The 26,596-nt window shown below is 39.7% G+C and overlaps 1 long non-coding RNA gene across 1 annotated transcript; it reads right to left on the bottom strand.

Moving 5' to 3' along the window:
* Positions 1–9,308: 9,308 nt before the first annotated feature.
* LOC140700486 (uncharacterized) lies at positions 9,309–25,286 on the bottom strand. Its single transcript, XR_012078890.1, has 4 exons — positions 25,190–25,286; positions 23,449–23,516; positions 11,343–11,402; positions 9,309–9,860 (listed from the first exon to the last, which is right to left on the bottom strand). It is a non-coding gene; the product is annotated as an uncharacterized lncRNA (long non-coding RNA).
* Between the last annotated feature and the right edge of the window lie 1,310 nt (positions 25,287–26,596).

Genomic DNA, 26,596 nt, shown 5'->3' with positions numbered 1-26,596 from the left:
ATAAATGATGGTTGGAGACAATTATAAAACCTCATACTTGTTTTAACCAAATAACTGGGGTTCTAATCCCAGTGCTTGTTTTGGATGAGATTTAAGAAAATTACTTTGTCTCACTCAGCTTCCAGGAAGGACAGTGACGTTGTCTTCTAGATCTACAATTAAATGCCATTTTCTGCCAATCTCTTACTTTATTTTGTGGGACTAAAATATTATGAAATTAATACAAGTTTGTTGTGTCAAGTTAAATGATATTTTGTAATATTTGAGAGTAACCTTCAGGTGTGGCTGGCAGTTACATGAAGAAAAAGTAGTAATCTCCCTCTTCTCTTCTTCCTGTCCTAACCCCCAAGACGTCAGCGCTAATACCGTGGCATACATCCTCCCACATTCGCCAGCATTTACGTGCTGACTTCTCTCTGGAACACTGGCCTCTCCAGCCCAGAGCTGAAACAGACAGACACCTCCCCACCTTTCGCCTCCTAGTTTAAACTGCTACTCTTCCTTCGGATATTACCCCAATCATCACCTCCTCTGTGCACCCCTTCAAGACCTTTCTGACTAAGTAAATTCCTCTTTGTACAGGGAACTGATAGCTGTTCTTCAGAATCTATTCTGTCTAGTGGCATTGTGATGGCATAGACAGGAAACACTTTGCCCAGCTTCCTGTTGCAGTTAGGTATGGCCATGTGACTAAGATTTTGCATATGCAAACTGAAGCACTCCTCAAACCCAACCCATCCTTTGGTGGGGTGTGGGTCCAGTTATTCCTTAACAGATTGCCATCAACTGTTTGTGGTGTCTTCGAAGCCCTACTTCTTTTACGTGCCCAGAATTCATACCCTCTTATTCTAACAACCTTGATTTTCATTTGGAAAAATGACTTAAGCCCACCAGTGAGCCTACTTCATCTGTCTGGCAACCATAACTCATGGTAGGCACTTTACCAAAGTTATACCAACAAGAGGACATTCCAAGGGTTTTGCTGGAATTCTTGGGAAGAAGTATTCTTTTGCTGCTACCGTTACTCAAGTGACATATGAAGCTGCCAGTGGGCATCTTTGCCACAACATGGGTAGAGCCTGTCTTAAGACTATCCATTACTCAGAGGAAGGCAGAGCCAACATGGTGGAGAAAGACATTCTTGATAGGTCGTTTGAGCATCTGATCAGCCTAAATCGAGTAACACTCTTCACTTTGCAGTTGACTGAACCAATAAACTCCCACTTGTAGTTTGAACCAGTTCTGAGCAGAGTTTCTGCGTTTGGTATTGGGAAGCCAGCGTGACCTACCCCCCTACTAATGAGCCCTGTATCTCTTCAATTTTTCCCTTACTGAGAGCAGATTATTACATTCCTTCTTGTTTTGCCCTCTTCCCCAAAGTTTTAAGTTCCATGAGGGTAAGGATGCCTTGTTTTTCTTTGGTATCTCCCAATGCCTTTGCGTACGACCTAGTACTTAATAAATTTTGAAAGACTAGATGGATAAAGCAGATTCTATGGCACACTGGAGACTGGCTGAGGAAGGTGAAGACATAGCTCCTTTCCTTAAGGAGTTTATAAATTACTATTAATTATTCCCAGATGGAGGTGTATTCACCCTAATTCATTAGCTCCAGCTATGAATTTGAGGTGCTATTAATTATGTGTTTCTATCAGATGGTTCTACAAATATGTCTTCCATAAATGATACTAACTCCATTCACCCTTAGATTTTTCCATCACTTTATCTTTTGGGGGCTGGCTTGACCTGCTTAGCTGAATTCTCTCCAAATGTCCTTCCAGTCACTTGATATTAATCCATCGGTATCTGAGAAGGGCTTCAGGGGAAGGGAGAGAGAAAGGGGAGGGAGGAGAAAAGAAAGGGAAAGGGAAACCACATGAAATGGGCACAGCACCAAAAACATTTTTGAAGTCTCTGGTGAAACTTTTTCTGGCATCACTACATAACAATAGCACATCATTTTCATTAGCTTGAACAAACAAAACTGAACAGAGATGAAAAACCAGTACAGATGTGATAAGACTTTCCACTCCTAGCCTGGTCTAGGCAGCCATATGCAGCCACCTCCCTTAACAAGGCAGGGCGTGTTCCTTCAGTTCGCCCCAGGGCGAACAGCACATGGCAGCAAGACCCAGCCACAAATACACACCTCTGGACTGGCTCACTTGTCCTCATTCTGCTCCTCCCCACCATGCTCCTTTCTGATGGCTCAGTCATCCTGGTGTTCTCTCTTCCACCTTCCACTTTTTTTTTATCGTTTTATCGCTGACCTTCACGATGCTTCCTGTACCTGGAAACGGGTCTCATTCCTCCAGTGCCAAGCAACTTCTCCGCTTCCTGTCCTATCAGACACTTCCTTTCGCTGAGCCTTCCAAGGCTGATCTCATTGCAAACCTCGTTTGCACACCCTGAGTAACTTTCTTGTTATCTCATGAATTGTGAACATCTGAATTTCATTTCCATTTCCTTGGGGGGAAAACCCTGTCTGGTGTGTGTTCCACACAGCTCCACATAAAGGGATGGCACTCAATAAATAATACATTGTGATGATAACAATACCACGAACATACACTCCAGAAATTATACATAAAGACTGAGTGACTGTTGGACCTAGCCCTTGGTCCAGGGACTGAACTCATCTGGTTGTGACGGATTTTGGTCTGAGGGTGTCTCTCATGCCGTATCTCAGTGGCTTACCCCAACTGTTAGTAGTAGCACATGGCTCTTCAGGGTCCCAGGAACTACAGTAAAAACATATAACAAAACAACTGCAAGGAATCTTATTTCAGGAAAGTTCTTAAGGAATTTAAAGAATGTTCTTAGATGCCAGATGATCTCAGGGATACTCTACTAGAAGATACAGGTTCTGACATATACCAGGCAGGACCTGTGGACTTGGGGAATACTCCCGACTTTTCAAAATCTGTTTCTTTCCTATGAAATGAGAGTTACCTATTACTCCTCATTGATAGCGCTGGATGAGAATCAAATAAGATAACCATGGTGGACGCTCAGTAGCTAGCTGCTCATATCTTACTGCATGGTCATTCTATTGGTATAGCCACGCACTGTTGGTAAAAAGTTTATATGAATTATTGAATTTAATCCTTACAGCAGCCCTAGAAATGGGTTATTGTTTCATCCCCACTTTGGAGAGGAAGAAACTGAAGCACAGAGAAGACAGGTAATTTTTCCAACGTTTCACAGCTAGTAGGTGGTAGACCAGTTATTGAAGCTGGGCCCTTAGAATACAGAGGCCACTCTATGGTATCTCATCTGACCCAGGAGCGTGGTAAAGTGAAGCAACGTAGAAATGTGACACATCATTTAAATGGCTCTGGAAATATAAAGCATTCTTCTTAGAAATAACAGATGGTGTCATAAATAAAAATAATTCATAATGGTATAAATATAAATCAATTCCACATTCATCTTGCAAGAGATGAATCTCTTGCAAGAGAACATCTTACCAGGATGCAGTTAGATAAAGATGATCTATGGGATGGCATCCTATGCACTTAGAACCTACTCTACTTCCCCTATCTGCATATCAAAAGGAAAAGAAAAAGAGTCAAAGATCTAAATACTGCCCGTGATTTACCTGCCTTGCACGGAAAGACCACGTGCCTTTGTAATGGGAGACCCAGACCAGCTGCTTCTGCATCACCCTTACCACTAGTGAAAGCATCTCTCCACATCATGTGTGACTTTAAGATTTAGGGATACATATTTCTCATATGCATGGCTCCTATGTATCAATTCTTTGATCTGCTGCCCATCAAAAGAAACCATAAGCTGCTTCTACTCTAGAGGAAAACTTGGCTATTGCTTGAATTTCTGAGAGATGTTCTTGTTCTTCAATATGGAACCTTCTGAGGGGATCCCCAGGGTAACTCAGCTATACACAGTGGTCATACTACTCATTAGAGCCGGTCTGCAACCCCAGATAAAATGGAGGGACGAGCCAAGTACTGGAAGAGAATGTGTGTGGTGCTGCTGGTGGTAATGTGGGTAGTCTGTACTGCGAAGAGGGGTGGACGCCTAAAATATTTTTGAATGGGAGGATTAATTAAGCAAAAATACCCTTCTTGAGTGAATGACTGAAAGGGCCAAATGCATCCCAGTTTCTCCTTATTCTCTTCTTCCCTCACTCCCTTGTGCAAGAATAGCCAGTCATCAAACAGTATTCTCCGTTATGTGTAAATACAAGACAGGCATATAGCCATGAATAAGGGAGGAAAAGTACCTACCTTCAAGGAGCTTAAATTCTCAAGCAAAGAGACAGAAAATTGATGTGATCAATAAACGGCATCATTTCAACTTCTGATGAATGCTACCAAGAAAATAAAATACTATATTTCACCAAATTTTAAAATACGTTTTTCCCATTTCAACATTTCTGAGATCTGGAAGCATCTTGCAACCTGAAAGTATGTCTGAGTTTAATAGGCAGCATTTTTTTCTTTCTTTGTGGCAGGTAAATGCGTCACATTTTACAACTGATGAGAACTTAAACTCAGTGAAAATGTTACAAAATGTGGGAGACACAAGTACCTTTGCAGAACCAATTTTGACATCCATGATCACATGACAAATGAATACTTTGAATAATTTCCAACACTAAACAGCTAAGGTGTGTCAAATAACCTTGACAATGAAAATGCATATAATGGGTAGGATGAAAGAGGAATGTTTTAAATTTTTATAAATTTTTTTACTTCCTTTAACCTAGCTTCTCGTTTTTGACACACTTCTAGCTTGCTCTAGATTTCCCTCAATTTAACTAGTTAACTTTTCCTTGAAATGCCTGCGTTATCGCATCTACATATATAAACAGCTGCTCTGTCAGAAGATTGTCTTTCCTTACATTTTTGTGTTTTATCTTTAAAAAGTTCCCTTTCATCCTATAGTTTACCTTAAAAAAAAAATCTCCAACCCCACTTTTTTTCTCTTCCCTCCATCACTTCTGTTAAGTGGTGGTAACTTCCTCCAGACTTCCCTGAGTACACATCTCCCCTCCTCATAGCTTTGAATACAAATCTTACCTGTCTGTCCTCTCGTTCTGCTTTTAATTCATCCCTGTTCTGCAATTTCCCTCCCAGCTACCTGTGTTTACTGAGGTCTGACAACAGGTGCTGATACTGACACAGATACACACGGTGGGAGGACCTCTGTGTGCTCCCGTACAGTTATAGGTTTCCCTTGAGGACTTACACTAAGACACGTCAGCACCTGCTGGGCCTCAGCATTCTTCTTCAACATTTAAGTCACATTTTATTTTTGGAAACTGAAGTTATGGTTAGGTAAATCCTTTTTCCCTTCTGCCAATGCTTCCACGTGGGAACCTCTACTCTCAAGCGTGAATGATACTGAAGTAACATATCTACCCTTCCTTCCGCTCCTCCCTCCCTCCTCATCGAGGAGAAGCAATGATTTATCCAACTAGCAAATCTGGGAGAGAGAACTGAGCATGCTCAGCCCTGCCTTTCTGTCCTTCCTCTGGATTTCCTTGCAGGGGGGTTCCTTGGGTCTGCTCCTGGGGCAGCCTCTGCCCTCTGTGTGGGGAGAGGGTTCCTACTGCACATGTGACCTAGAGCTTAGTAGGTCCAACTGAGCATTGGAAATCCATGTAGGTGTGATCTCAAGCTGCTTTTGCCAATCCAGCTATATCAATGTGGCTGATGTTTTGATGCTGCCTGACACCTGTGCTTTATTTTTCAGTTGGTTCAAAAATATGGCAGATCAGAGAGGGTTTGGTTTTTGGTCCCCAAACCCTCCCTCCCATAGCACCAATAGATAGAAGAACACAAATGACATAATCAAAAGGAGGGATTTTTAAAAATCAGAGATGTTCAAAACTGAAATTAGCTGCCTGAGAGTGTAGTACACCTTATTTCTGAAGATGTCCAACCATAGAGAAGGGAAGGGTAAGGTAAAATGTATTATGTCTGTTATATACAAGCAACTTTTATATGCATTTTTCACATTTAATCCTTACACTGCCCTTGGAGTTGGATGTCATTAGGCTGTTTCACAGTTGATAAAACTGTGGCTCAGGGAGTTTGAGTCTTTAGATCCCACAGATGATAAGAGAAACAAGATTGTATCAGTCAGCTCTGGCTGCTTAACAAAAATACCAGGCTGAGTGGTTTCAATAACAGAAATTAATTTTCTCACAGTTTGGAGGCTTGAAGTCCAAGGTTAAGGTTCCAGCTGATTTGGTTTCTGGTGAAAGCTTTCTTCCTAGCTTGCAGATGCCTTTTCATTATATCCTCACATGGTATTTTCTCATTTTCTCAGTGTGTACACACAGTAGACGGAGCTAGGGGGTGGAAAGAGACAGAGAGAGAAATGGAGAGAGAGAGCACTAGATCTCCGGTGTCTCCCCTTAAGGACATGAATCTTATTGGATCAGGGCCCCACCCTCATGACCTCAGTTAACCTTAATTACTTCCTTGGAAGTCCCATTTCTAAATACATCCACAGTGCGGTTAGGGCTTTAACATATGAATTTGGGGGGATACAAGCATTCAACTCATAACAAAGATTAAACCCAAATCTATCAGATTCCAAAACTGAAGGAGAGGAGATGAACTGAAAAAACAACTAAGTAGAAATTCTTGAAATTAAAAAATACAACTTACTAGATGAGAGATTTTAAGATGGAAAAGGAGGGAGAGGTGGAATGATTCAGAAAAGCTTGAAGGCTCTTCCAAATCTAAGTGTCCCTCTCTATTTTATAACAGTGAAATCCAAGGTCCAGATAAACCTGTATCTCATATTTAATTCAGTCTTGGCTCATTCCCTTGGCTACCCCTTCTCTTCTTGGGAAAACCCTTTGAAAACTGGTAATGCCTCTAAGTGTGCAGTGGTTGAGTCCTTTGACCGTTTGTCAGGAAAGCTCTGTTCTCCTCGAAAGAGTGAGTGTAGCGTTTTCCCTGGCAAGACTATTATTTCCCAACATTCACTTACCTTCTAGGGTCCCCTCAGACTCTAGCAGGTTGATCTCAGGTGCTTTCTCTGCAATGACTACTTTAAAAAGCCTTTTCCCACATTTTAAACTGAATTCGCAAGCCAGGAAATACCTCTCTCTGTCTATTAACAGTTTCACTCTAATACTTTTCTTGTAAATTTCCTCATCCAAAGGGTTTTATTTCGTATTTACATTTTCGAATTAAAGGGACAGAAAAGTGAGGCTATTAAGGAAGCACACTGAAAGAAACCCGTTGAAGGAAACGCGAAAGCTCTTCAGAAATGTCTCTTTGTCTGAAAAGGGGGGGGGGGGCTAAGAGATGATGCAGAGATAACAGTGCAGAGCTAAACATCCATTAGCAAAAAGCTATTGTGGGAGTATATAAAATGGTTTAGAAACTTGGGATTAGGGAGTCTCCCACAGCCTAAACAAGCCCATTGCCAGCTAAGTGTCCTCAGTCCGTCTTGAACAGACACATGTGTGCTTGTTAGTTCTTGTTAGTTGCTTTCTGGTAACGGACTTTGATTTATTATCGACACCCTCTAGAGCAAGTTTTATTTCAAATCTTTTCTCCTACTTCCTTCTGCTTATGGTGGTCTAGTCAGATCCAGAAACATTTGAAGAGAGTCTGAATTCCACCTGTCCCTCCCTCCCCTGGACCAGATGCTGATGCAGGTTTATATGACTCTAGGGTCTACATAAACTCACAAAGATCCCAGCATACTCAGGGGTCCAGAGTTTTCCTAGAATTATCTTGTAGTAACTTATGGTGAAAAGAGTATGAAAATGAATATACGTATGTTCATGTAGGACTGAAGCATTATGCTGCACACCAGAAATGGACACAGCATTGTAAACTGGCTATACTTCAATAAAGATTTATATATACAAAAAAGGGAAAAAATGCAATTAAATGGGCGTACCCCTGAAAATTCTGAAAGACCAATATTTTCTGCTGTGTTTTTTAATTTACTGACCTTCTGGGAAAATTTTATTTAAAACTCCCAGTTTGATTCCTATCTTGCAAAAATGAGTTCACCGATTGTCTTCAAGTCCAAATGTTCGTAGCTGCTCTGGCTGAGTAAAACGGATGGAAAGGGCACCATTAACCAACTCAGCCGTTCAGCAAGCTTACGTTGCCAGGGGCAACAGTGAGCAAGAGCATAAATTTCCTTGAACTTACTCAAACATGAATCCTAATCCTACATCACGCTGGTAGTACCATCTCTGAGCTCTGGGACTCAAGATTTAGTTGTAGCAATAGTATTATCTCACAATAATCCTTTTATTTTTAGTTTATTATTTTACCCTTTCACGGATGGAAAAAAAATAAAGCTCAGAAGAAACCACCCCAAAATGGTTTCATGGAGGAGGCTCGAAATGAGTTGAGTTTTGACCGATGAATGAGACAGAAAGAAAAGACTTGCCTACAGTGTTATGAACCAGAGCCCAAAGACAAAACCCCAGGAAACCCATAGGGGACATCAGGTCGCACTTGTTGGTGCTGAGGGCTCATGCAGGTAGGGGATCTCAGTAACTAATGTGCATAAGAATTATCTGAAGAGCTTGAGTTTCAACTTTAATAAGCATTCGGTTTTATTTTGGTACACATGATACAAAGACCATACTTTAAGAACGAGTAATAATAATAGGAAGTAAGAATGGAAATCTAGATCACAGAGACTCTTGAATATCAGATTAAGGAGTCTGAGCTTAATCCAGAAGATAAAGAGAAATCAACTAAACATTTTTGAGCAGGAAAATGACATTCATTTTTACACAAGGTAATTCTGGTACCTCTGTGCTTCAGAGACATTATTGTCTGAAACTTTCTCAGCACAAAGAGAAAATCTAAAGTTAGTATCTTCTCAGATTTATGATCAAATCTAGCTTCTCTAACTCAGTGGTTACCTTAAAGCTGACCTTTATAAAGTGCCTACAACCTAACTTTAAAATTGTCTGACTAGATCTCCATGCTGTGAGTCCTGTAGGCAGAAGACATGATTCAAATGGTAAGTTTCAAGTAAACCATCCTATCATAATTTTGTATTTATTCTTTTTACATTTTTTTCTAATTTTGAGAGTTCTTTTTCAAGTATAGTCCGTCATGATCTTTTCTGATCCGTCTTGTTCACACAGCTTTTGTGTGTGAGGACAGAAATCCATACCCTAGGAAGACACGAGGCATGACTAGAAGTCATGATACTGTTTCCACAAGCCACTCAAGAATCTCATGCCTTAAGGTATTCTCTTATAAGATGCTATGAAAAAATATATCTGGAAAATATTTATGTTTATTGAGCAAAGAAAAGTCATATATAATACTATAATATTTGGCCTCTTTGTTCAAAAAACTTAAAAGAGATGATACTTCAATTCCAACACAAGAGCCTAAAATACATGATTTACTCATATCATGTAGAAGTCATTTTAGCCCTAGTTAAATCAAAAAAAGGAGTCCCCACTGACCTCTTCTGTATGATGCTCTTTGTTAATTTGGAACTTGCTCCTTTTTTCTTGATTTATTTTCTTTCTATAATAAGTCCCAGAACAATAATGCTGGGTCATGTGCCTTGATCTTAAATTGATGATCATCGTGGGTCAAAAGTCCAGAGAAGAAAGAAAGGCAACATTTGCTGATGAAATCACACGAGTTGATGAAATCCATGAAGAGCAGCTGTTCTTCTAGTCAAGTCAACCAAAATTTCCCTAAGAGTTACCCTCGATTTTTTATCCTGTGGGGTTGATGGTGACCCACATTTTGTGCTTTGGTGTGTATTTGGAAAGTTTCCTATGTGAACTTAGGAACGATTTCAGAGAAATGAACTTAGTTAGATGCTGATTACCTGGGTGAAATCTGTGATTTCTTTAGGAAATTCTTGATGGACTGGAAAACAAAAACAAAAACAAAAACAAAAAAAACCTTTGTTCCTTCATTACTTGTTTATATATTCTCTTACTTGCCTTTTATTATCAAGTTAAAATATCTTCTTTTTTTTCTGGCCTTTCCACAAACCGGTAAAAACCACTCTGCTCCACAAGAAAGAAAAAGAGATTGAGAGTAAAGCCAGATGCAAAAGACTGAGCACACACTCCCGAAGCTGTCTTTGGTCTTATTTCTACAGAATACCGTTTTCCTAATATTTCAAAGACCGCATCGTACAAGCTCTCCCATACATTATGCTCAATATTTGATGAGGATGATCCTTTCACAGCTAAGAAAGTAACAGTCTTCCACCTGTAGCTTGTCCAATCCAAAATTGATGAAAGTGGTCCAATTTGTTAAGGTTTCTTTGGAAGACTGCCCAACGGACTAGTGAGACTTCACTCGACTTAATTCTTAACTTCAAGCTTTTTTACCCACATAATTTATGCAGTAAGTGTTAAAAATCATACAGAATTATTATTTTCCTTGAAGGAGGAATAGTATGGCCCTTAATTCCACCTAATTTTAGACATTCAAAATCATACATCCTACAGTGCCTAGAAGAGCCCAGGGATGGATCGAATGATGTTTCCTGCCCTTTTTTCCTTAAAAATTATTTAAACTTGTGGATATTTGCAGCTGGGAGTGCTTTTCCCACTAATCAGCCCGAAAAGACTATGAAGTGAGTACTACCAATTTACTGGAAGACTCTGAACTGAAGTGGCATTTCACACATAATGTAACTGTCTTCCTTGATTCGAAACCTCCAAGCAGGGCTTGGAAATAGGCCAGCACATCTGCTATATGTCCCTGGATATATCAACACCATCTAAACAGAGATACATTTTGAAACTTGAACATTTTTAGAATAGTTTTTCTTCGTTTCTTGTTTAGAAAATTTAAAATTGTTTCCTTATCATTTTACTTTCCGATCGGCAGACTGGAACATTCACACAATTCGATTTTTTTTCAATAGTTCTAAATTAAATGTCAGGATAAACACCTATGTTTTTGCACTTTGTTTCATGCACTGTGAGACATCAGGGATTTTATGGAAAGCACTATTTTAAAAATTCCACATCAGAATTAAAATATGCTTGAAGATCTAAAGTAAATCCCTTTGCTTCTCTTCGCACAACAGATTTTCCTTTGGCTCGTGTGAATTCCAAGGATTATCTCTTCTCCCTAGTGCACGATAAATTAAATATTTGTGCATGCCACTTAAGTTTTGAAGAGGATCGTTAAACAAAATGTGTAGGTCCCTCCTATAACCTGTAGGGGAAAAAAACTCATTAGAACAATGGGCAAAAGACTTGAACAGATATATTACAAAAGAGGATTTCCAAATGGCCAATAACTGTGAGCATATGAGAAAGTGCTTACATTAGCCATCAGAAAAAAAATGTGAATTAAACTTACAATGAAATACCAGTGTGTACTCACCAGTATGGCTAAGACAGACAACACAGGCAATGATGTGGAGCAGCCAGAACTCTGACATTGCTGGTGGGAAGATAAACAGGTAAAGCCACTTTATAAAATAGTCTGGCAGTTTCCTAAAGCTGAATATATTTGCATCTCCCACAACTTCCTAACTAGGCATATGCCCGATGGAAATCCTACATATGTTCACCAAAAGACAGGTACTGAGGGGTTCTTAGCAGCACCATGTGCAGCAGTCCAAAACTGCAAGCTAGCCAAATGGTTCGTTTTCTTCTTCTTTTTTTTTTTCTGATCATTTAGGCAGCAACAGTTATTCTGATCATTTTTTAAAAATGTTTTTTAATTGAAGTACAGTCAGTTACAATGTGTCAATTTCTGGTGTACAGCACAATGTCCCAGTCATGCATGTGTGTGTGTGTGTGTGTGTGTGTGTGTGTGTGTGTATTTTCATATTCTTTTTCATTAAAGGTTATTACAAGATATTGAATATAGTTCCCTGTGCTATACAGAAGAAACTTTTTAAAATCTATTTTTATATATAGTGGCTAACATTTGCAAATCTCAAACTCCCCAATTTATCCTTTCCCCAGTAACTATAAGATTGTTTACTATATCTGTGAGTCTGTTTCTGTTTCGTAGATGAGTTCATAGTGTCCGTTTTTTTTTTTCTTTTAGATTCCACATATGAGTGATATCATGGTATTTTCCTTTCTGTTTCTGGCTTACTTCACTTAGAATGACCATCTTTAGGTCCATCCATGTTGCTGCAGATGGCATTATTTTATTCTTTTTTATGGTTGAGTAGTATTTCATTGTATAAATATACCACAACTACTTTATCCAATCATCTGTCGATGGACACTTAGGTTGCTTCCATGTCTTGGCTATTGTAAATAGTGCTGCTATGAACACTGGGGTGCATGTATTTCCAAATGTTTTTCAATAGTAGAATGGATCAATCAATTGTGGTGTCATCCTACAATGGAATTCTAGCAGTACTGGAACAAACAGTCCTCAACTATATGCCATGATGTGGATGAACCTCACAAACAATGAACACTATGTGATTTCATTTGCATAAAGTACAAATGTTGGCAAAATAGTCTACGGTACCAGAAGTCAGCGTAGTGATTACCCTTGGAGGATCATGCAGAGGAACACAAGGAGGGGTTGTGGGATTCCAGTAACATACTGTTTCTTGTTCTAGGTGCTACTTTAATAAGCTGTGCAGTTTATGATTTGTGCACTTCCTCTGAATATCTTCTACTCCAATAAAAATTTTGTTTAAGTGCTCTGTTTTTTTTCTACCAAGTCTCACTCTAGAAATTTACCCTGCAGGAAAAAAAAAATTACAGTGAAGTTCAAATGCATATCCTTCTATCCTATGTGGATGTTCATTATAACATTAATTTAAATTGAAAAGTTGAAAAAATTCCAAGTGTCAAATAGTAGGAAATGTGTTTCAAATTATGATACATTAAAAAATGAAATAGTTAGCTATTTACAAGTATATTTGAGATAAATATTACACATAAAAATATTTTAAAATATTAATAAATGAAAAGAAATCATATTAGGAGGATATGTCCCAAGTATGAGTGTTAGGGCCACTGCTTTCCATGCTCCAGGGGTACTATTGACAACTGTATTCCATGTGAAAGGCAATCCCTGAAGCTATGAAGTACACAACCAGCCTAACTGTGCATGACCATCCTTCCAGGCATCTACCAAAACATTTTATTGAAAAACAGAAACAGATTCACACTCGTAGAGAACAAACTAGTGGAGACCAGCTGGGAAAGGGGCAGGGGAGGGAGGGGCATGATAGGGAAAGGAGACTAAGACGTGCAAACAACTATGTATGAAATAAATAAGCTACAAGGATAGATGGTACAGTGCGGGGGCTGTAACCAATATTTTATAACTTTAGATGGAGTGCAATGTATAAAAATGAATCACTATGTTGTACATCTGAAACTAATATAATATTGTGAATCAGCTATATATACATCAATAAAATTTTTTTACATCTCTCTGGAGAGATTATAGGCATTTTTATCTTCTTCTCTGTAAATTGTCTGTACTTTCCAAAAGTCTACTTACATTGCTTCTTTTTTTAAAAAGAAGTAGCGAGGGTGGGGAGGGGCCACGTGGGGGAGGGGGAGGGGCACGTGGGGGAGGGGGAGGGGCCACGTGGGGGAGGAAGAGTGGGAGGTACGAACTCTTGGGTGTAACGTGGGCTCAAGGACGCGTCGTACAACACAGGAAATAGAGCCAATATTTGTAATAACTGCAAATGGAAACTAACCTGTAAAAACTGTATAATTTTTTAAAACGTTAAAGTTAAAATAGTACAAATCCCAGAACACTTACTTCAGTTTCTATACAAGACAGCTAGAAACTACAATCTATTGTGTATGATTTTCACCAACTGTATTCATTGCTGCTTATCAAAAAGAGTGAAAGAAAATTCGTATTTTGCCACTTGGAACCTATGATCAAACTCAACCTACAATAAAGCAATGGATATATGGATATAAAGTAGAAACATAGAGGAAAATGGACAATGGATGTAGAAACCATGCCTAAAAACACAATTTGACAAAACTCTTCCCCTCTTGCTGGAGTTCTCCAAATTCTTCAATGGCCAGTTTAAGCTCCACATTCCTTCATGAAGACCTTCTGGACCATGCCAACCCAAATGATCTGCTCTCCCTTCTCCAAACTCCAGTTTCATTTTTTAACCACTACAAGTTTTTCAGTTCTTAGCAAATTCCACCCAAGCTGTCTTCCCAATTAGATGTTAAGCTTTCTGAGAGCAACGAGGGCCAAGGTACATTTCGACTTCTGAATAACTTCTTCCCTCCCCCACTGCACCTGCCGTAACGCTTTGCATTACAAACAAAATATTTGTTAGCGCTCAATGTGTAGTTGATTGGTGAATTTAGTGAAGGCTTCCATTAGCACCACATTGTTAAGGAGGGGAGCTGTAAACTCAGTAGATAGGAAAGGATGCAAGAAGATGATCAGGATCAATTCTCAACACTGTTAAAAAAAGTGACTATTTAAACATAGCAGGACCAAGAGCAGAGGTCATCCATTAAATTAAATCATTTCAAAGAGAGTCCAGTCCTTCCCTTGGGCAAGAAGGGCCAAATACTGTGGGAAGGTCTTGCGAGGCTTCTGGGACTGTCCAGGCAGCCCATGCGGCCGCAAGTGCCACCACTCAGCCTGCAGGTGGCAGAGGCGAAGAGTGAATTCAGATGGAGAGCATCACCCATAGCAACTGGATGGTAGCTCTTCTTTCTGAGCCACTCCAACCAGATTGTCATGGAGGGTTAGTCCTAAAGAAGACCAAAGCTAAACTATTACGCAGAACACGTACTGAGGAACTGAAGTCTCAGCGAAGTTAGTACTAGTAAAACCTCTGGACATTATGGTTAGCAGAGGCAGGAAACAAGATTAGAACCATGAGGAGAGTCCCCTTGGGAAAGTGAATTTCAGGGGAGGCATTTCAGGAAGACAAACAAAATCAGGTGTTCACTAGTCAAAACAATTGCATACACAGGGGATGCATCACCTCAAGTTTCAAGGCTGAAATTGGGCTCTAGGGGAAGAGAGGATGGGACAGAGGTAAGAAAGGTGTGGGGAGATTGTAAAGGGGTCCAACATAAGTCTGGACCACCAGATCAGAGAGTCCCTGTGTTACCGAGTCCAAACTCATTCTGCTCGCCCCATGATAGGCCAATAAATCGGGAGATGAGGTGTTGGGGCAAGGAATAACAACTTTATCAGAAAGCCAGCAGACTAAGAAGATGTCAGACTAATGTCCTGGAGAACCATCTTCCCCAAGTCAGAATTCAGACTCCTGTTATACTAAAAAGGGGAAGAGGTGTGGTTGGTCGTCTCAAACTCATTGGTATCTGAATCCTTTGTTCTTAACCACACAGGTCAGGCCCCGGGGTCCCTTTAAACCTCCAGCAAGACAAATGTTATTCTCTGTTCTGTTTTAGCTCTACATGAATGGAAAAACATTATACCCATAAAGGTCAGAACTTTGAAAACAGGCCGTCCTGTCTGTTTCAGGCTGTAGGCAGCATTTTTTTACAAAAGGTGCAGAACCGGCAGGTCTAAGCCCCGAAAACAGAGCATGGGGTTAGAGCCAAAGGAATAGGTCTAATAAGGAGTCAGATTTGTTCTTCCCTATTACATCTGGGCCTTAAATGCAACCACCTTCCAGTATCTTTTCTACCTGTTCTGCTTCTTTTACGTTTCCTACATTTCTTTACCACCAAGAGCTATCAATTTGCTCGTGTCACATGAACCTGACCGCCGGTGGAAATCTAAAAGAGAGAGAAAGCTTTTCTAATTTCCACGGCTCAAGGTCACAATCCTTGCACTCTGGCGCATTAAAAAAAATGGGGAGGAGAATTTCAACATGATTTTGCTTGTATTTCCTCACTGAAAAAGCTGAGAAACGAAAGAATCTTATGTGGCTTTTCTTCTTTCATGGTTGTTTTATTGATCAAAGTTTAGCTCCTATTCCACTAAAAATAAAGTCAACTGCCCAAAATCTTTATCGCTCGCAGGTTCTGCAAGTGACCCACAGTGAACTAGTTAGTAAGTACAGATGGGAACTGGAAGAGGAGGAGTGTGGGTTTATAAGAGTGTCTCTTGGACTTTAACTAGCCTCAGGCTGCAATAAAATGTTAATGGAAATGCATTAGAAGAAACAGGACAATAATAAGTAACCACATGAAGCAAGCCTGAATTATTTAAAACCATGCCCACCCTTCCTCCATCATTACACCTGCACAGGGAGAAGAAGTCAGATGGAAAAAAGATCTCAAAGCATCACCTGAAGGTCAAGGTCCTAGGTCAAACCACAGAGGGCAGAGAATTCCTGAGGACAGGATCGAACATCTGCCTGAGGTCAGATTTGGGGAGGTTACAGGAACACATCCCACTGGTTCCTGCCTTCAAATCCATGTTCAGATCCCTCCCGAACAAGAAATGTTTTGAGGGTGGCTGGAGCAACGCAGCTTCTGCTGAAGATGTAGAGGATCTACTTGTTAGTAAACTTCACCAAAATAATAGGAGTCAGGGGACAATTCTTGTTTTCCCCGTAAACACGCATTTCTGTGTTTATTCTCTACCCACCACCATACTGAACACAATATAAATTTGTCATATGTTGAGAAATGGATTTTTGAAAGAGTCTCATTTGAAATGAAGGAATGAAATGAAGTGAAATATGTTTGTAGCGCAGAGGAGAAGAGTCAGAAGCTCTTTTGAAGGCACTCACGCCCTGGTCTGTCACGTTCACGGGCTTTCAACCCCACAGAACTCTTCCCACAACAGCAGAATTTGTTTTCCTAAAGATGAGAAATTGTCCCCAAGGACGCAATGTACTGGTAAAACAACATGGCAACATGCATCATGCAAAAAAACAAAACAAAACAAAACAAAAACAGGTTAAATTTAATGATGGATGAACATCAAATGATTTCTAGCTCTATTTCAATTTAGATACTTACTCAAAGCATGTCGAAATGATATAAACATCGTGAGCCTACATAATTGAGCTAAATTTTTTTTTTCTTGAACAGTGTTTCCTCATAGCATTCTGTCTCTGTCTCTCTCTCTTTCTCCTTTTCTTGCCTTTCTTTGTTTCTGTACATAATCTGGAATGCAAACCTCAAGGACTACACAAATATGAAAACAAACATTACAAAGTTAACAAATAAGGTTCTGTTTGTTAGGCTAAAGTGGGATTCAGTTTTCATTCAGCCACTTTTTCCTCATATTAAACCTGTTTCTCCTCATGCCATATGATGGGGAACCAACATGCCGGAAAAGCCCCGAATGTCGGCCAAGGATATTTAGTAGATGATGAGGAAACATGTCACCATCTCTGACTTAATACCTTTCTTTCAAATTTTGCTAATTCTGATTTGTTTATTTTTTTCTGATTCTACAGTAACATATGTAAAAATACGTATCTGTGTCCCCGCTAAGAGTAACGCAAAGGACAGAAGGTGTGGAATCAGCAGGTCTCCCTGGATCCCAGAATTCCCACTTCATCTCTTCTAGTAGAGTGTTCCTTTCAGGAGCTTTGGAAGAATATTAACCATCTGACGCCCTTGAAGATAAGGAAGTAGAAATAGTCACACCTGAAAGTTCTAAAGAACGCTGTCATGCCAACTTCAAATGTAAGGAGAAGGAAGAGCAGGACTCAAGGATTTGCTCTAGAATAACAGTCCCTGGAAGCCATGGACAAAAGCCCCCAAACTTTTAAAGTTCTGATTCTGTGCTTTCACTCGATGCCTGATGCCGATGTTCTGAAGTGGGCCACGTGAAATAGTTACTCCATATACTTCACTTACCAGAAAATCTGCCTCTCAAGAACAGAATCAGAACCAGAAGGAAGGCAAGGAAAGGAAAATCGAAACACAAGTTTCTAAACAATTTGAAACCAAGAATCTAATTTCATGCCCATTTCTTAAAAGAGAACCCCTTAAGACTTCTTTCAGACTATTTACTCTTACTTTACTTAGAAGTCTAACAATATTAATAACACGGAATAAACTAGAAAAGAAAAAGGGAACTGCTAGACACAGGCAATCTATAGAAGATGTTCACTGCTGGATGCATACTACTGATGGCTGGGGCAAAGCCAAGGCTCAGGTATGCCTCATATGAATTTAGGTGATGTCATCACTGGTATCCAACAGAATGCCAAGATTTTAATTGTGCAAAAATATTTCACAGAGAACAGGGCTCTGTACATAATCTCCAATTATGTACAGCCACATGAGACAGAACGAGAGGGATGGCCACAGAATTCAAGTTGCTCGGGACCCTGGCAAGATAAAAATCACCATTATTTTAAAAGGAGGTTTAGAAACAGGACACAATGTGTCGATAAGAAGCAGCTGTTCTGGGGTGGAGCACGGGGGCTGCACCTAACTCCTCCCACTCTGTTCCTGAAAGGTTATACGTTCAGGAGACCTAACAGCTCTGCTATAGGTACACCAAGGCAGATGCTAGTCAAAGAAAGTTAAGAGCCTGAGATGCAGAGGTCCACGGACCTGCAAGGTGCTTATAGCAGTAGCAGCAGAGAGAGCACCCCAAGGAGATTTATATTGCTTATTGTCTGTCTCCCCTGACTTGAATACTCCGGGAGAGCAGGGATGTTTTTCTATTTTGTTTACTGATCTAGCCCACGTCTATAGAAGAATACCTGGCAAACAGTAGGTGTTTAATAAATGAATGAATCGATCAACAGACCTATGGAGAAAGCACAGGCAATGAGTAGATCCACAGCAGACAGTCGGTGGAAGAGACAGTGAACAGCTTGCACAGAGGGATGAGAGGCTGGGAGGGGTGTGAATGATGTGTAAGGCAACCCCCATCCCTTGAGGGAAAGAGCTGACATCCTGTCACTTGACAAGTGGGGGCTATGGCTTCAGCAGACTTGGCATATACGGTTAAGATGACCTTATTTAAGATTCACTAACTTGTGGGACCTGGGGTGCTTTCTGGTTATGAGTGTAAACAGCCTATGCATATAAAAAGTTCTTGAGGCCATTACTTCATAAAAATGAAATTAAAAAAAAAAGTTCTTGATACTACCTCGAGGTATATTAAAAAATGTATTGTGTTCATTTTGCTTTGGAAAAATCCATGATCAGTTTTAGAACTATTTTCATCAAAAGTATCTAAAATGTAAAGATAATGAGGCTAGGTGTCTGTTATCTGGGAAACTATCTTCTGTAAATATCTCAACTGTGCACAAGGGAGCAACTACAGAATGCAGTTTTCATGCAGAACTACAGAATCAGTTTTCTGCCTCATTCACGTTGGGGATGGTGCCTCTTGATTCAGGATGAACAGGGGTCCAGCACCAGACCTGAGCATCGGACCACAATTAAGCATATTCAGGCCAGAGAGACCTAGAATGAAGTTCCCAGGGAAAAAAAAAAAAGAAAAGAAAAAACATGCTTAACAATCAGAATCAGTGGGTCCAGGAATGATGGGAAGAAGAGAAAAGAAAAGTCAACTTAAAATATTGTCAGGAAACTCTGATGGTAAAGACAAAAACAATTGTACATAAAAAAACATTGTATTCTAGGAGCTCCCAGTGGCCAAAGCTAGAACGATCTGAGCAACAGATGGTATTGGTTAATAAGCCAGATACCATTAAGCCCATACTGATATAAATGAGGGAGTGTTTCGATAAATAAAAGGAGACAAATATTTGTTAAAGAAGAATTCAAAATGATAGTGTAAAAGGAATTAGAGAAAGAGAAACCACCATTAGAACACCACAGTCTGCTGCAGGCAAGATCCAAGGATGAATGCTAAAATTAGTGGGTGAAACTTTTAGGAAAAACAGGATGCTTGAATCGCCTCAATGTCACTCCCCCAAACTATGTATTAATTACTGTGGTGGTTTTAACATATGTCCACAAATTCTTTGATACTCCTCTCTCCAGATGTGAAGCTTAATTTCTCTCCCCTAGAGTGTGGGCTGAACTTAGCGACTTATTTCCAAAGAATACAATATGGAAAGGGGAGGGGGGGAATAGAAAATTGGCAGATGTAATTTTCACGATGTGGATGAGGTGAACTTCCCCGGTGACGAGCCACGTTGTTCTCATGCACCCCCTGCTGTGGGAAGGGCGCTTCACCCCTGATATTCTTCCCCAAAATACATTATTACCCAGTCTGATCATGAGAAAACATCGGTCAGATCCAAATTGAGGGATTTTTTTTTTAATTTACAGAGTATTTATTTATAGAATATTCTTCAAAAGCATCAAAGTCATAAAAAGCAAGAAAAGACTGAGCAACTGACACAGATTAGAAGAGATGAGGGAGGCATGAATAGTAAGGGCGATGTGATATCCTGGTTGGATCCCAGAACAGAAAGAGGACATTAGTGGAAAAACTGATGAAATCCCAATAAAGTCGAAGGTTTAGTCAATAGTTTAATACCAATGTTAGTTTTTCAGTTTTGATACGTGGATCATGGTTACATAAGATGTTGACTTTAGAGGAAGCCGGGTGAAGGATATGTAAGAACTCTTTCTACTATTTACACCTTTCCTTAAACCTAAAAGTATTCCAAAATTAAATGTGTGTGTGCATAATACCAAAAAAGAATAAGAATAAATGCCATGAGCCAGGATAAAAAATAAAAATCATTCACATAGAAAAAAATAAGTTAAACAGATTCAGCTCTAACATTGGAGAACTGAGGTTGAGAAAGCAAGATGGATTCGAGGCTTATTGCTGCCAAATAGTTGATCACCGCTTTGCACAAAGGCTAAGACAGGTTAGGGAGTGCGTCATGAGCCTACTAAATCCTTATTATATGCGATATCAACCTCTGATTGATCTAAAACTAGAATATTCTCTTACCTAGCTCACTTGTCACTCAAAAGAACGGCAAAGTGAAAAGATCACATGATTTAGAAATAGAAAAATTGGGCTCAGATCCTAACGCTCAGCGAACTAGTTAGTTAAGTCAGTAGCCTCACGGAAGTGTAGTTTCTTCATCTGCAAAATGTAGATAACAATATCCAACTTATCCACTTCTCAAGGTTTGGGGAGACTTAAAAGAGATCAGGTAAGTCAAAGGACCTGGCAAAATACACCAAACGTGGTCCTACAGGGCCTTCTGCATTCTCTAAAAAAGATGAAATTATAAGCTGCATACTTTCAATAATTAACATATTCCGATGACTGGCATACTATGGGATATGGGAAACTTTCTCGTAATAAAGGTATTTAACTAACTACAAAGTCTTCCTCCTCCATGATGCCTGAAAGCAGAGCTTTCTACAGTGGATTTTAAGTAGACTAGAAGAACATACAGTTACAAATAAATTCACTTCCTTTCCTGGGACCTCATCATTTCAAGATGTAACAGGCAAATGGTGAACACTCTTCGCTTCCTTGCCTGTAAAATGTAGAGACTGGGAGGTGATCGCCAAAAATCTGTCCAGTTCTAAAGTTTTTAGGATGCCTGTATTCTTCCAAAGTAGCGATAACTCAAGGCAACGCTTTCCAGGATGGCCGTTGGGAGAGAGGAAAAGAAATCTATACCATCTGTAAGCTTACTGTAGTTTTCAACACATTACATGAAAAAAAAAGTCTTTGTAGTGGACATCCTAACAATGAACACACCCTGAGGAGACCCTGAGCCTAACAATCTTCTTATAAATTGCAGTTTCCTGCTCAGATTCTTTGGGATCTGTCGTCCACAATGGTCAACCACCAACTGTCAATCATCTACCCAACCAATGAGCCATAGTAAAAAAAAAAGTCACTGCGTTTGTTCCTGTCTCAGATAATTGTAACTGAAATCAGAACATTCAAAATTTCCATTCATGTAATTGAGTGGGTAGGGGGTGTTTTCTTCATATTGTGGCCTCTGAATTAAGGTGAAAATAAAACTCATTAATTGTTTTCAGGCATATAAAATTGCCTAACTTGCTCCAAATAGGCAAAATCAAAGCAATCAACTCGTTTTTTTCCCCCAACTTTGATCACTTCATAGGAAAGGAACTTATAAATCTAGTCCAAACAAATCTGTTATACATCAGTCCAGAATAATTACCCAAGCCCAGCTCAAACCCCATTCAACTGACTAATTCTTTTATCTCTGTGATGTTTACATAAATCTTATCACAATCATCACTCGGGGTTTGGCTTGAAGGCTGCCAAAGGGGTAATTTTATTTCTAAAGGTAAAAACTTCATGTTAGACACCACCTTCACCAGCCCTCGAGTGCTAAAAGGAACCTTCAGGTTATGTTACTAGATGTTGCCTTCTACGTTGTGAATTAAGAACCATTTAACACGTGAGTCTTCCTATTCTCTGCTCAGACCACTTCAGAGGTGTGTTTCCCTGGAAATAGCCATAGCTACTGCCTTATTTTGACATGATAAAAATAAAAGCACCTGGTGTGGCATCGCTGATCCACCAACCCTTATGAGCATTATTTTTCTTTCTCTGTCTTTTTTTTAACTGAAGTATAGTCAATCTACAATATTGTGCTAGTTTCTGCTGTACAGCATAGTGATTCAGTTATATATGTGTATACATATATATATATATACATACACTCTTTTTCATATTATTTTGCATTATAGGCTATTACAAGATATTGAATATAGTTCCCTGTGCTATACAGTAGGATCTTGTTGTCTATTTTATACATAGTAGTTAGTATCTGCAAATCCCAAACTTCCCATTTATCCCTCCCCACCCTCCTCTTCCCCCTGGTAACCATAAGTTTGTTTCTAATGAGCCTTTTAATTCACACAAATTCACAAGTTTGGGCATGTTCCTAATGTAAGCCAGATCTACTTTGGGATTCGTAACTTCCAGATTCTGGGAAGGTAATAAGGCTCATAGACTGCACACAGGGAAGCATCCCCAGGGAAGTCTGAGGAAAGAGCCAATTAGTCATATGATTACAACTTCAGTGAAGCATAAATATTCACACTCAGTAGAATACATAAAGATTATTAATAACTTCACATCAATTCAGGACAAGTTTTGTCCTCAAATGAATTATAAAAACAAAAACTCACTTTCAAGAATGTTTGGATTTGGAAACTGAGCCTAATGAACTGTGGACCTATGGTGGAACTGGTATTTGAGTGTGAGAAGGGAACAAGGAAAGAAAATTCATGTCATTTGAATGCCTTCCTGTCTAGAATAGAGATGGTTTCTCCATTTTCAATAGTTAAAAGATGCTTCTGAGGGTTGATCCTCCCTAACTGAGACCTCAGCGTCCCACCTTCAAAAGCATCCTTGCAAGCATATAGTACATGAATGTGCTTCCAATAGACTCTACCGTAATTTACTGCTCCCAAACTCCATCCGGTTTCCTTGGTGATGTTCACACAAGCCTGAAAGAGCACCCACCTGGCTCCATTTATCCCCCTTTCATGTTAAGGACAACGTAACCCAAAACCTTTATCTTCAACCTTTAAAGATTTCACACAGGCCATTTGGGAAATTTATTGTCGTCTTAAAGAGACTTGTCTTTTTCATTCAGTGTACCCCACTACAAAAACCAGCTCCGTACCTGTCGGCCATCTGGTCTCCGTGCATACACCAGGCCAAAAGTTCCAGATTTCTCCCTTTGAGTTTGCTCTGTAGAAGACAAATCCGATTAGGTGAAAAATAATGCTGGAAGAGTTACAAGCCATTATTCTGAGCACAAATGACATTTTCTTTAATAAGTGTTCCCAGTCTAAATAAGCTTTGAACTTCAGATCTGCCTGGGTGCTGGGGTTTGCTTGCAACAGTCATGTAGCCAACATGACGACACCTTTGGCTGAGACCCAGATATTTTTAATCAGCAAAGCTGTAGTGTATGAAACAGATTCAAATGGCCCTTCCTTTTCCATGTCAGAAATTTCCAGGAAACTAACCTAGTGATTCTAGCACAAACAAAATTAAACCAAACTTTATTGTGGCTTAACAGCCAGAGTCTACTAGTAATTTGAAATCTAACAGGATCTCGTAACAATAAATAGAGAAACATTTATTTTTTGAGACTATATAGGATTGGATGACAGTGACAGGATACGATGGTGAGAGTTCAGGGTTCTGAGCAAGCCACGTTAGTATTTTACTAACGATTAGCCTTTCCTCCAGCTCTGTTTCTCAACCCTTTCAGCACATTAGAATCATCCAAGAAGCTCTTTAAAACTACCAATGTCCACCCCACCATAGCAGGAATTAAAGCAGAAATTCTAGGTGTTGGTTTCAGATGTTTTATGTTTCAAAGTTTTCTAGGAGATTCAAACATACAGCCCGGTTTGATAAGAGCTTCTCTGAACCATGCATGCTTTCAGTTATTCAAGGAGCATACACTGAGTACCAGCTGTGTTCTGGGACTATGTTAGACAGTGGGGATTCATAAAAAAATTGTCCAGAGTGACTGGAGAGGTCACAGTCAGCAGAGGTCACAGCTGATGTTGGACAGAGTGCAAGAGTCTGGTCATGTAGAACCTTGAAGGACTTTAGATTTTATTTCAGGAGCAATGGAAAGCCAATGGGTCAGAGGGGAGGGGGTTAAACAGAGGAGTGACATGATCTGATTTCTATTTTTAAAAGAACATTTTGGCTGCCCTTTGGAGAATATCATTAAAATGAAATCAAGTTCAAGGACAGAGCAAACCACAAGATTTGGGGATCAAGACAATGGAAACTATTGGACACTTGCTTTTATTATTGCCTTTGTCTCAGACCAACAGAGTGGTACACCTGCTGTTTCAGAGTCATCATTCCTCTGGGCGACGTTTGGATGAATTACTATGGCACCAGCCCACTTAGTGAGCTTCCAGTGTTCAGGGGAGACGGCGTGTGACTTCCTCAGCTACCAGACAGGACTCACTTTCAGAGCCCAGGGCTTATTTCTCAGCTAGATGGTGCATGGATGACTGCTTCCCAGCCTAGGCAGTCACTTAGTAATCAGAGGATTAAAAAAAATCTAAGCGATGACTCTTCCCAGCTGAGACACGCATGCACCTTGTGTAAATCCTAACTCCGCTATTGGCTGTCAAAGCAGCGCTGGTGTTCACAACCAGCCATGGTCTCTAACTAAGGTCCTATTTGGGTGCTATGTCTTTCTCCCTGAAGTGTGGGTTTGTGAGTGAGTCATAACATAATAGGATAAGCCACGACTGATGAACGAAGGCACTCAGTTTGTGTTGTGTTTGTAAGCAGAACACAACAGAGTCAGGAGCATCACCTAGGGAAAAATCAGAGACAATAAAATCTAAGAAACATGGCCTGCACCCTTACCATCTTTTACGTACCACTGCACTACTGTTCCTTTAGTTGACACTGTTCTGAAGTGGGCTGCGAGCTAAATTGCGAAATCGAGGCCAAGAGTGATGATAGACTCCATGAGGCTCCTGCACTTCTGGGCAGAGAGACAAGCAATACAGAGGTTAGGTTTGGTTTTTGCTATTTTAATCCACCAATACATACATTTTAGCCAGCAGCTATAAAACAGGCAAAGAGATTTTTGTCAGCTGATGTCACTGGGATACATGCACAGAAATAATTCATTTTATTAGAATTAGAAACACGCTAACTGCCAAGCCCCCTTTTCCATTGTAATCACTGTTTTGTTTTGTTTTTGAAATCATTGTTTTTCTAAAGCACTGTTTGGTGACAAATTTTCTTGAGAAGGCAATTAATTTTCTCTTAGAGCAAAATATAAAGAAAATGGAAAAACCACTTGAGATGAGGCAAACTCTTGCAAAGTTCTACTACATTTAAGCATATTTTTTCTAGAAAATTCATACATTGCCATCTACTGATGGACAATAAGAACTTTGGTTAGAAATTTACTTACATGTGAAACAATAATTCCAGTTGATAACGTCAAATCAATCAATTATTCAACAAAGATTCGTTAGGCACCTATTTTATTTAATGTCTACAATAGATAAGACAGAAGTATTTCTGATCACCTACAGCTTGCTGAGTGGGGAGGGACTGCCTTGATCTCTGTTGCCTCACTCCGTTTCGTGGCTCTTGTCACCACCCAGTACTATGCCTTTTGTTCATTGTCACGCACCTCTAACAGACTCGTAGAGGAACTGACTTATTTAATGCTGTTCCACCATCTCCAAGTCAGCGCCTGGATCATAGTTGGCTTTCCATAAATATCTGCTGAATAAATGAATGAATCAATGAAGGAACTCACGATCATATAATTTATAAATGGCAGCACTCAAACTCAAGCCCACAGCTGCCCGACTCCAGACCTCACACTCTTCTCTTACACTCCTCCGTAATACTCACAAATCCTTTCATTATGGTACCTCCGCATTAGGAACAGCCTACATATTCCACACAAGGGGTGCCCATTCAGTAGAATGAGAAAATCAATAAAAGTTGTAAAGTTACTTTAAATGATGCTGGAAATTGCTGGTAGCATTATTTTTAGAAGGAAAAAAACCCCAGGATACCAAATCATATACACAGCATGAGCAAATTTACTGAAAGATAGAAGTAGAAACAAGACTAGAGGGAAATGCATGAACACGTTTAGAACACGTTAATTCCAGATGATGAAATTGTGATAACTTCTGCCTTTTTCCTTTCACTTTTCTCTATTTTTCAAATATTCTATTCAGGACATGTAACCACTTACATAGCCATTAAAAGATCATTTTTCAACACCTAAGTAGAATTTTTTCAGTGGAATATGA

Source organism: Vicugna pacos, chromosome 12 (assembly GCF_048564905.1).
Source record: "Vicugna pacos chromosome 12, VicPac4, whole genome shotgun sequence".
Classification (NCBI taxonomy): domain Eukaryota; kingdom Metazoa; phylum Chordata; class Mammalia; order Artiodactyla; family Camelidae; genus Vicugna; species Vicugna pacos.
The sequence above is the reverse complement of the archived record's forward strand: the minus strand, read 5'-3'. Positions and strand labels throughout refer to the sequence as shown.